The following is an 11,126-nucleotide window of genomic DNA, read 5'->3' on the forward strand; positions in this document are numbered from 1 at the left end:
GGTGTGAAAACATCTCTATTCTGTTGGTCTGAATTATCTGAAAGTGTTCTGTGTTGACATTCTAGTCACAGTCTGGTGACAATGTGGATTACTCTCATGTTCTATCCTCTAACAACTAACTGTGCTAAGGGAACATGTTCTTCTCATGCTTTACGGTCTTTTTACTTCTACATTTATAAGTAACTGTAAAACGGGGATGTTTCTTTTTTGAGCAGGGATGGTACATACTGTAGAAAGTGATGTACTGTTAATCACTCCTTGCCAGGAGAGGGCAGAATCACCCTATGAATACTTACTGGGTTTCATACATGTTCCCGGGTTGTCTTTGAACTAGCCTTTCAATGTATGACATGTTCTATGTGGAACTAGCAGTTGGAAACTAAATATTAGTAATTGAAGACAGAACTTGTTCATCTCATCTTTATATCCACACCTTACACATACACTTGAGTATACATGAGTATACAAACACTAAGAACACTCTCTTTCATGACATTGGAGTCAACATTGGCCAGCATCAATGTTGAACGCTTTCGACACCTTGTAGAGTGCCCCGACGAATTGAGGTTGTTCTGAGGGCAAGAAAAGGGTGAGGGGGGTCTTAATATTTGGTCAACTCAGTATATAAAAAAACTGTAGGACTAAAGGCACACTGACTCACACATATTGTACAATATAGATGAGGATTTATAGTCCTACAAAGCTTTCCGGTGATACTGAATTTTTTAAATTTATTTTATTTCACCTTTATTTAACCAGGTAGGCAAGTTGAGAACAAGTTCTCATTTACAACTGCGACCTGGCCAAGATAAAGCAAAGCAGTTCGACACATATAACAACACAGAGTTACACATGGAGTAAAACAAACATACAGTCAATAATACAGTAGAAAAAGTATATTTACAATGAAGCAATGAGGTGAGATAAGGGAGGTAAAGGCAATAAATAGGCCATGGTGGCGAAGTACAGTGTGGGCAAAAAAGTGATTTAAGTCAGCGCACGTTGAGTGAGAAAGGAAATGGTTGCATATCGCAGAACCAATGTATTGCTGTGAGCAGGGGTTGTGAGAGCTTTCAATATTGTTCAGATGATGGATATACTTTTTTATAATGAATTAAACATCTTATTTATTTATTTACTGTCCTATCGTGGTGGAAGAGCGTTTTACAATAAATTATAGATTTCATTTTTTTATTGTGCTATCATGAGGAACTACATTTTTAAAATTAATTATACATCTAATTTATTTATTTATGACCCTATATTGATGGAACGGTCCACAACCCTACACACACCTGAATGACTCAGATACTAAGGAGAAGTCCCTAACTGTTTTATGGGCCTGCTGTAAGCAGTCTGTATGCAGCGAAATGCAGTCAGAGACCTAGAGCAGCACTGCCCCCTCAAGATCCTGAGCCTGGTCCTGCAAAGCGAAAGCCCCGTAAAGGGAGAGCATAATATACAAGGAAATTCTCAAAGCTGCTAATGAGAAACTTGACGACCTTGTACCTAGCCGGTGGGGATTCCGGTGGAGTGCCCCCACCCAGGCAGTGGCAGTGCTGGCAACACTAGCTGCAGTAACCCATGGGGAGAGGGTCACACTCGGACATTCAGAGAGGGGCTATATTATTGTGGCCCTGGTGGCACAAAGTCAAAAGTCTGACTGCATGGAGATGCTTGGGAATATGGTCAACACGGGGGACTGTGTTGTGGGTGTTTCAGGGGAAAGGGGTACATCTGACCTCCAACATCTAGGACGTGACAATGGTTAATAAAATCTCCCCATTTTTGCACAGTTTTGCAGGCCTTCTCATACAGCTGCAACTGTATATGTATTTGTAAATCAAGACCTTTCTTGAGTTGGGCTCTGGGATGGTGCAACTGTTGAGAATGTGAGCCTATGGTTGTGTGTGGGAAAGGGGTTGAGTGTGTATGAGTGTGTGGGTGTATCCCACAACTGTTGCGAGGGAGTAAAAGACGTTAGGGACAATATAGGATGATTCAAAATATTTGTTTGTGTCACGGTTTTCTTCCATAGGTGAAGGAGAGGACCAAAATGCAGTGCGGCTAGTGTTCAACATGTTTAATTAGACGAATAAACGATAACACTAATACAAATAACAAAATAACAAATGTGAAAACCGAGACAGCTCTATCTGGTGCAGACAAAACACAGAGACAGGAAACAATCACCCACAAAATCCCAACACAAAACAAGCCTCCTATATATGATTCTCAATCAGGGACAACGATTGACAGCTGCCTCTGATTGAGAACCATATTAGGCTGGACACAGAAACAGACAGAATTCCCACCCAGCTCACGTCCTGACCAACACTAAACAAGCAAAACACATAAGAACTCTGGTCAGGACGTTACAGTTTGCTAATATAATAATTACCTGCAACAATGTAATTTTGGTAATGGCGAGACTGGTGAGAGGTAAAAGCCTTTGTATAAATTGCCTACATTACTACAAATATTAATAGCTAATTATGGAAAATAAGATACACAGGATTTTAAAATATTTTTTTATTTTTTTGACGGCTATATATAATCCAAATCGAGGTGAGGGCGATGGAAATGCATTTGGAGGTTGATCTACTTCTGTTCTGTGAGTGGCACTCTTTTCAAAGATTGGATCCCAGTCTCTTCAGTGCTATGGGATCCGGGGGGTTGGGGGTGGTCTGTCGGCCATTGGGATGACAACCCAACTCGGGATGAGGAGGGAATTTAGCGGGTGGAATAGTGGGGACCAATTGGAGGTTTACTTAGTAGCAATGCAAATATCATGGTACAGCTATATAGACGCTCAATCATCATGTTACTTTTTAATGGTACGTTTACAAACATATATTTTGATAAATAGAATTGAAAGTTGTGTCTCATTATGGTAAATGGTGAAATAAGTATAGTCAGTTACAATTGTAATGGCTTAGCAGATAATNGTTGAGTGAGAAAGGAAATGGTTGCATATCGCAGAACCAATGTATTGCTGTGAGCAGGGGTTGTGAGAGCTTTCAATATTGTTCAGATGATGGATATACTTTTTTATAATGAATTAAACATCTTATTTATTTATTTACTGTCCTATCGTGGTGGAAGAGCGTTTTACAATAAATTATACATTTCATTTTTTTATTGTCCTATCATGGGGAACTACATTTTTTAAATGAATTATACATCTAATTTATTTGTTTATGATCCTATATTGATGGAACGGTCCTCAACCCTATACCCTAGACACCCACCTGAATGACCCAGATACTAAGGAGAAGTCCCTAACTGTTTTATGGGCCTGGTGTAAGCGGTCTGTATGCAGCGAAATGCAGTCAGAGACCTAGAGCAGCACTGCCCCCTCAAGATCCTGAGCCTGCTTGGCAGGGTTGGTCCTGCAAAGCCAAAGCCCCGTAAAGGGAGAGCATAATATACAAGGAAATTCTCAAAGATGCTAATGAGAACCATGACGACCTTGTACCTAGCCGGTGGGGATTCCGGTGGAGTGCCCCCACCCAGGCAGTGACAGTGCTGGCAACACTAGCTGCAGTAACCCATGGGGAGGGGGTCACACTCGGACATTCAGAGAGGGGGTATATTATTGTGGCCCTGGTGGCACAAAATGAAAGGTCTGACTGCATGGAGATGCTTGGGAATATGGTCAACACGGGGGACCATATTGTGGGTGTTTCAGGGGAAAGGGGTACATCTGACCTCCATCATCTAGGACGTGACAATGGTTAATAAAATCTCCCTATTTTTGCACAATTTTGCATGCCTTCTCATACAGCTGCAACTGTATATGCATTCGTAAATCAAGACCTTTCTTGAGTTGGGCTCTGGGATGGTGCAACTGTTGAGAATGTGAGCCTATGGTTGTGTGGGGGAAAGGGGTTGAGTGTGTATGAGTGTGTGGGTGTATCCCACAACTGTTGCGAGGTAGTAAAAGATGTTAGGGACAATATAGGATTATTCACAATATTTGTTTGCTAATATAATAATTACCTGCAACAATGTAATTTTGGTAATGGCGAGACTGGTGAGAGGTAAAATCCTTTGTATAAATTGCCTACTTTACTACAAATATTAATAGCTAATTATGGAAAATAAGATACACAGGATTTTAAAATATATATATTTTTTTTTGACGGCTATATTGGATCAAAGATTGGATCCCAGTCTCTTCAGTGCTATGGGATCCGGGGGGTTGGGGGTGGTCTGTCGGCCATTGGGATGACAACCCAACTCGGGATGAGGAGGGAATTTAGCGGGTGGAATAGTGGGGACCAATTGGAGGTTTACTTAGTAGCAATGCAAATATCATGGTACAGCTATATAGACYCTCAATCATCATGTTACTTTTTAATGGTACGTTTACAAACATATATTTTGATAAATAGAATTGAAAGTTGTGTCTCATTATGGTAAATGGTGAAATAAGTATAGAGTTACAATTGTAATGGCTTAGCAGATAATAAGAAAAGACGATCAGTATTTATCTGGCTGAAGAGAAGGAATATATTATCTATTGTTTACAGGAAACTCATTCAACAATTTTAAGTTAATTTTGTGGAAAAAGGATGGGGGTGCGAAATATATTTTCTCCATGGAAAGAAATTACAAAAGGGTGTAGGTATTAATTAACAGTAATTTTGATCCAAATGTGCAAATTGTTCAAACATATATCAAGATAGATGGATTTATTTTAATATATGTATTGGACAATAAACAGATATGGTTATTATACCTATACGGTCCAAATAATGATGATCAAGCTTCTTTGAGAATATATATACGAATGTATCAACACTACAAGCAACACTAGACTATTATTATGGTGGGGATTTTAATACGGTCTTAAATACTATATGGACCGTAAAGGAAATCACACTACAAACTATCACCCTCAGGCAATTAAGGAAATAATGAATGTTATGGATTATATTGGAATTAGATGGATATATGGAGGCTTAAATACCCTGACCTAGTGAGATATACATGGTGGCAGGCTTAATCAAGCTAGTCGTCTTGATTACTTTCTTATGTCGTTCTCTCTGGCACCAAAATTAAAAAAGTGATAGGGACAGAATGTGGTCGGATCATCACATAATTGGCTATATATATTACTCTTACAGATATCCACGTGGGCGAGGATATTGGAAATTTAATCAAAGCCTACTAGATGATAAATTGTTTTATAACTAGGAAAGACTAATTTATATCTGATTTCAGACATAACATACAGTTGAAGTCAGAAGTTTACATACACTTAGGTTGGAGTCATTAAAACTCGTTTTTCAAACACTCCACAAATTCTCTTGTTAACAAACTATAGTTTTGGCAAGTCGGTTAGGACATCTACTTTGTGCATGAACCAAGTAATTTTTCCAACAATTGTTTACAGACGGATTTTTCACTTATAATTCACTGTATCACAATTCCAGTGGGTCAGAAGTTTACATACACTAAGTTGAGTGTGCCTTTAACAACTGGAAAATTCCAGAAAATGATGTCATGGCTTTAGAAGCTTCTGATAGGCTAATTGACATCATTTGAGTCAATTGGAGGTGTACTGTGGATGTATTTCAAGGCCTACCTTCAAACTCAGGGCCTCTTTGCTTGACATCATGGGAAAATAAAAGAAATCAGCCAAGACCTCAGAAACAAATTGTAGACCTCCACAAATCTGGTTCATCCTTGGGCCAATTTCCAAAGCAAGTCGCTAGAAGGTACCACTTCATCTGTAACAACAATAGTACGCCAGTATAAAACACACAGGACCACGCAGCCGTCATACCGCTCAGGAAGGAGACGCGTTCTGTCTCCTAGAGATGAACTTTGGTGTGAAAAGTGCAAATCAATCCCAGAAAAACAGCAAAGGACCTTGTGAAGATGCGTGGAGGACACAGGTCAAAAGTATCTATCCACAGTAAAACGAGTCCTATATCACATAACCTGAAAGGCCGCTCAGCAAGAAGAAGCACTGCTCCAAAACCGCCATAAAAAAGCCAGACTACGTTTGCAACTACACATCGCAACAGATCGTACTTTTTGGAGAAAGTTTTGGGCAGAACTGAAAAAGCATGTGTGAGCAAGGAGGCTCACAAACCTGACTCAGTTACCAGCTCTGTCAGGAGGAATGGGCAAAATTCACCCAAATTATTGTGGAAGCTTGTGGAAGGCTACCGAAATGTGTTACCCAAGTTAAACAATTAAAAGGCAATGCTACAAATATCTATTGAGTGTATGTAAACTTCTGACCACTGGGAATGTGATGAAATAAATAAAGCGAAGTAAATCATTCTCTCTACTATTATTCTGACATTTCACATTCTTAAAATAAGTGGTGATCCTAACTGACCTAAGAAAGGAATTTTTACTAGGATTAAATGTCAGAGAATTGTGAAAACAGAGTTGAAATGTATTTGGATAGGTGTATGTAAACTTCCAACTTCAACTTTAGGTACAGCAGATCCCCTATTTGTATGGGACACTTTTATGTGCCTTTAGAGGCCATGCAATTCAGTACTAATCATATAACACAAAGCAATTTAGATCAAAAGAGTCCATATTAACAAGGGAAATTGAAGACTAACAGTACAGTTAGATAGTAATAAAACTGTACATAGAGGCACAGAATCAGTTAGAAGAAAAACAAAAAGAAATGGAGGACCTTCRTCAAGAAAGATCCAGTGTAATATATGTATTATAAAAATAAAGCGAGRTGGATGGAATATTGGGAAAAATGCACCAAATTCGTTTTCAATCTCCAATATAGAAATMCTACCAAAAKATCTATTGAAACTGAAAGAGGAAGTAAAGTACTTTAAGAATACGTTTTCATTTCAGTTTCCTCCATCTCCACTAACCGAAGCTAATTGTATGGATTATTTTCCTAATAATAATGTAAAATTAACATCTGTACAGAAAGACTCATGTGAAGGCCAAATTACAGAGGAGGCACTTCTTGATGCAATTAAAGCCTAAGTGTTATTGTTTATTAGTTTACTCCAATTGGGGGAAGGGTGGTAGGGTTTGCAGGGAATAATAAAGGTATATTCTAAAAAAGTATATATATCTATGTGGGTATGTGTATGTATATGTATGAATGTTTATGTATGCATATGTATGGGTATGTACGTGTATATATATTGGGTATGTATGGGTATGTACAAGCCGATATATTTTTACCAAAAAAAGATATGGGGGATTGGAAATGATGCAGACAATTACATTGATGGAAGCAACAATCATTCCGCAATATTAAGCTGATCCACCCRTATTAAGAAAAAAGTAAAATGTTCACTCCCTGTACTTGCTTCTCGTCTCCCAGTGTCTGTCCCCACAACAAATGCTTACATCGTATTAATTATGACAGCATCATCTCCCATAGTAACCGTGCCATTACAAACATAAAAACAGACCTCTATACTACACATCGTGGAATATAAAGTGGCATGTGGCATGTAAGAAGAAATGAAGACCCTCCTGCAGTTGAGAGGCTTAAAGTATTTGAATATAAATGGTTATATYATGGTAACGTCTTAGAAATTGGGCATTATAGGAGTGTGTGTTGAGGTGTTTTCAGTGAAGTAGACCACATTTTATTGGATGTCATGTTTATAAGACTTGAGGCTTTTGTTTTTGTGTAGTAGGTGTGAGGCTATATTGAAAAGGCGATACAACACAATAAAATACAGTATGACCACTGATACAGTACAATATGCTGACAATATATCAGCAATAAATCGCTAATGTTTTRTTTCCTGCACTGTGTTGGTGTCAATGATCCTACAGCTTCAAGCTGTTTGCACTTTATGTTTCTAATGAAGGAAATGATGTATAATAGTTTTAATTTATACTCTGCTGATGTTTGAGYTTATTAATCAAGGCACAGCGGGCACAAAAACAATGAACTAATACAGTCTGCCATCTTGTTTTATCATAGGTAAGTACAATTGTTGTAATAAGCACATAAGGCATTTATAAATTATATTCTTCAAGAATCAATGGGTATATCAATATCACTTATTGAAATGCTAATTGAACAGCATGTCAAATGACAGAATGTGACTTTAATCACTAGAGGGCAGCAAAAGCCCATTAGTCACTGCTAGTGTGTTTGTCTCCMCTRGTTCTGAGGTAAAGTTTCCCCTAGGTACAGATCTAAGATCAGCTTTCCCTCCCGTAGTACTAACCTGAACCATTAGTGGGAAAAATGCTAKAATTACCCAAGATCAGCGTCTAGAGTCAACTTCACCCCACTCCAGGGCGTTTCGCCTTCACTCACCACCTCTTTGTGCACTTTGTATGTGACGTTTATCAAATGTTTAGCTGAGGTCAAATGAGGTTCCATTGCATACTCAATTAGTTATTCTTTGTATAGTCTGAAACCTCTAATCATGTTTCTATTTATCGCTATTCAGCCAAATGTAACGACATGCCAGGACTTTATCTCTCTGTTTGTCCTGGAATAGATGACCCTCTATTGAACGTTTTCTTAAAGAGCATTGCTCTATTGAGCATTGAACATTGTCAGACCAATGGGAAAATGATTAAACCAAAAGGTGAGTACACGATAGTTCACCTGACACGACTGAATCAAAACATCATGCTGTTGATTTTATGTGCATTCACATTTTTACATTTAAGCCYTATTTCTTGATAACCAAATCTGAAAATACTCTGGATACATTCAGTAACATGATAAGACTATTCCTAGACATTTTGGGGGGAGGTGCAACATAAGACAAAAAAAAGGGTTTGAGTGAGAGGACTAACTGGTGTCTCCAAGTGGCCACACACCTCTCCAAAGTGTCTAAGCAATTTCAACCCCATTTATGACTGAAAGAACTCTTCAACTCAGGTACWTTTTTTTTRGTGCCGTTGAGGAAGTAGAGCAAGCACACTTGTAGTTGTTTTCAGTTGGAACACAACCCTGCCATCACACAATTACTACTGTTGTTTACACAAGACAAAAAGGTCCATTTATAAATTYCAAACTGGGTCAGGTGGGCATGATTTTAATTACTGTTCTACTGCCAAAATGATTAGCTAAGCTATAAATATGATCGGTGTTTGGCTTTCACAAGGCAGTTCAGAAAAACAGTGACATTTTGGAGAGCGTAGAAAGGAGTCACGAGTGTATTCGGGTGCATGTGCGCCGGCGAACGTGTTTTACAATAAACAAACATAGGCTCATTCTGTTCAGAACAACCCTGAGTATGACGCCATGTCACCTCGTAACTGTACATCAAAGATAGTGATCATAATCATTGCCTCTGTAAATGACGAGTTTTATGATTAGGAAATGTGCACATTTGGACTTAAAGGTATTTGGCGTGCTTGCAATGACATCAAAGCGGCGTTTAATATCATCCTTAACGTCTAGTCTTTTTTCAAAATACATCGATTAATCTTTCATTTATAGCATTTCCCTCACTCAGTCAARAAAAAATGGGCAGAAATGTCCCTATTACCGGGAGGGATGGAGGCAACTTCTTGTTGCGCACGGCATTTAAGTTCAGAATGGCTGTCAACCAAAACCCATACAGCGCTGTGAAGCCAGAGCRCTAACTTCATGTATAGGATGTTACTGTACAGCCACTACGGTCCAATTTAGGCAATTATAAGTGCCCAGATCTGCCATTTTCAACCAGTGTACGGGTATGAGTGTCAAGGGCGACCTAATATATTTATGATTGTGGAGCTGTTAATAAGTGAATAACATAATTTTCAGATTCTAGAATAGAATATCCAGAATAGAATATCCAGAATATTTACAGTTGAAGTCGGAAGTTAAAAAATGGAATATATTAAGTTATACTTAGACCTCCACAAAGTCTGAGTTATCCTTGCGGAGCAAATTTCAAATTGCCTGAAAGGTTACCACGTCATCTGTTACAATAATAGTACGCAAGTATAAGGTCCGTTGGGGCGACGGCCACATATGCTAGCGTCGGATCCTGGGTTAGGAGTGGGGTTTGGCCGGGTAGGATATCCTTGTCTCAGTACTTAAATGTAATAAAATTGTATTGCACTCTACTGAAGTCTGCTCTCGGATAAGAGCGTCCGACTAAATGACTTAAAATATTGTAAATGTAATGCTAAATGGTTATAACACCATGGACAAACGCAGCTGTCATACTGCTCAGGAAGGGAACGTTGTTCTGTCGTCCTAGAGGATGAACTATACTTTTGTGCGAAAAGTGCAAATCATCCAGAACAACAGCAAAGGACCTTTGTGAAGATGCTGGAGCTGAAACCGGTACAAAAGTATCTATATCCACAGTAAAACGAGTCCTATATCGACATAACCTGAAAGCGACCGCTGAGCAATGAAGAAGCCACTGCTCAAAACCGCCATAAAAAAAGCCAGGACTCATTGGTTTGCAACTGCCAATGGGGACAAAGATGGTACTTTTTGGAAGAAAATGTCTTCGTGTCTTGAATGAAACAAAAGCAAACTGTTTGCCCATTAATGACCATCGTTATGTTTGGAGGAAAAAGGAGGAGGCTGCAAACCGACAACACCCATCCCAACCGTGAAAGCACAGGGGTGGCAGCATGCATGTAGTGGGGGTGCTTTTCTGCGGAGGAACTCCGGTGCACTTCACACCAAATAGATGGCATCATGAGGTAGGAAAATGATGTGGATATATTGAAGCAACATCTCAAGACATCAGTCAGGAAGTTAAATGGGTCTTCCAAATGGACATGACACCACAGCATACTTCCAAAGAGGGACAATGGCTTAAAGGAACAAAGTCAAGGTAATTGGAGTGGCCATCACAAAGCCCGCCAACTCAATCCTATAGAGATTGAGGGGCAGAACTGAAAAAAGCATGTGCGAGCAAGGAGGCCTACTAACCTGACTCAGTTACACCAGCTCTGTCAGGAGGAATGGGACAAAATTACCCAAATTATTGTGGGAAGCTTGTGGAAAGCTACCCGAAATGTTGATGAAATAATTAAAAGCTCAAATAATATTTCTCTACTATTATTCTGACTTTTCACATTCTTAAATAAAGTGGTGATCCTAACTTACCTAAAACGGGGAATTTTTACTAGGATTAATTTCAGGAATTGTGAAAAACTGAGTTTAAATGTATTTCGCTAAGGTGTATGTT

General features: G+C 38.9%; 1 long non-coding RNA gene across 1 annotated transcript in view; it reads left to right on the forward strand.

Annotated features, from left to right (window-relative positions):
- Positions 1-8,428: 8,428 nt before the first annotated feature.
- The window catches only part of LOC112069051 (uncharacterized), a 14,769-nt gene continuing 12,071 nt past the window's right edge, over positions 8,429-11,126 (forward strand). Inside the window, exon 1 of the long non-coding RNA XR_002893666.2 lies at positions 8,429-8,564. This is a non-coding gene — a long non-coding RNA (uncharacterized lncRNA). The remainder of the gene's footprint in view (positions 8,565-11,126) is intronic.

The sequence above is a fragment of the Salvelinus sp. IW2-2015 genome, unplaced genomic scaffold (genome assembly GCF_002910315.2).
Source record: "Salvelinus sp. IW2-2015 unplaced genomic scaffold, ASM291031v2 Un_scaffold871, whole genome shotgun sequence".
NCBI lineage: Eukaryota > Metazoa > Chordata > Actinopteri > Salmoniformes > Salmonidae > Salvelinus > Salvelinus sp. IW2-2015.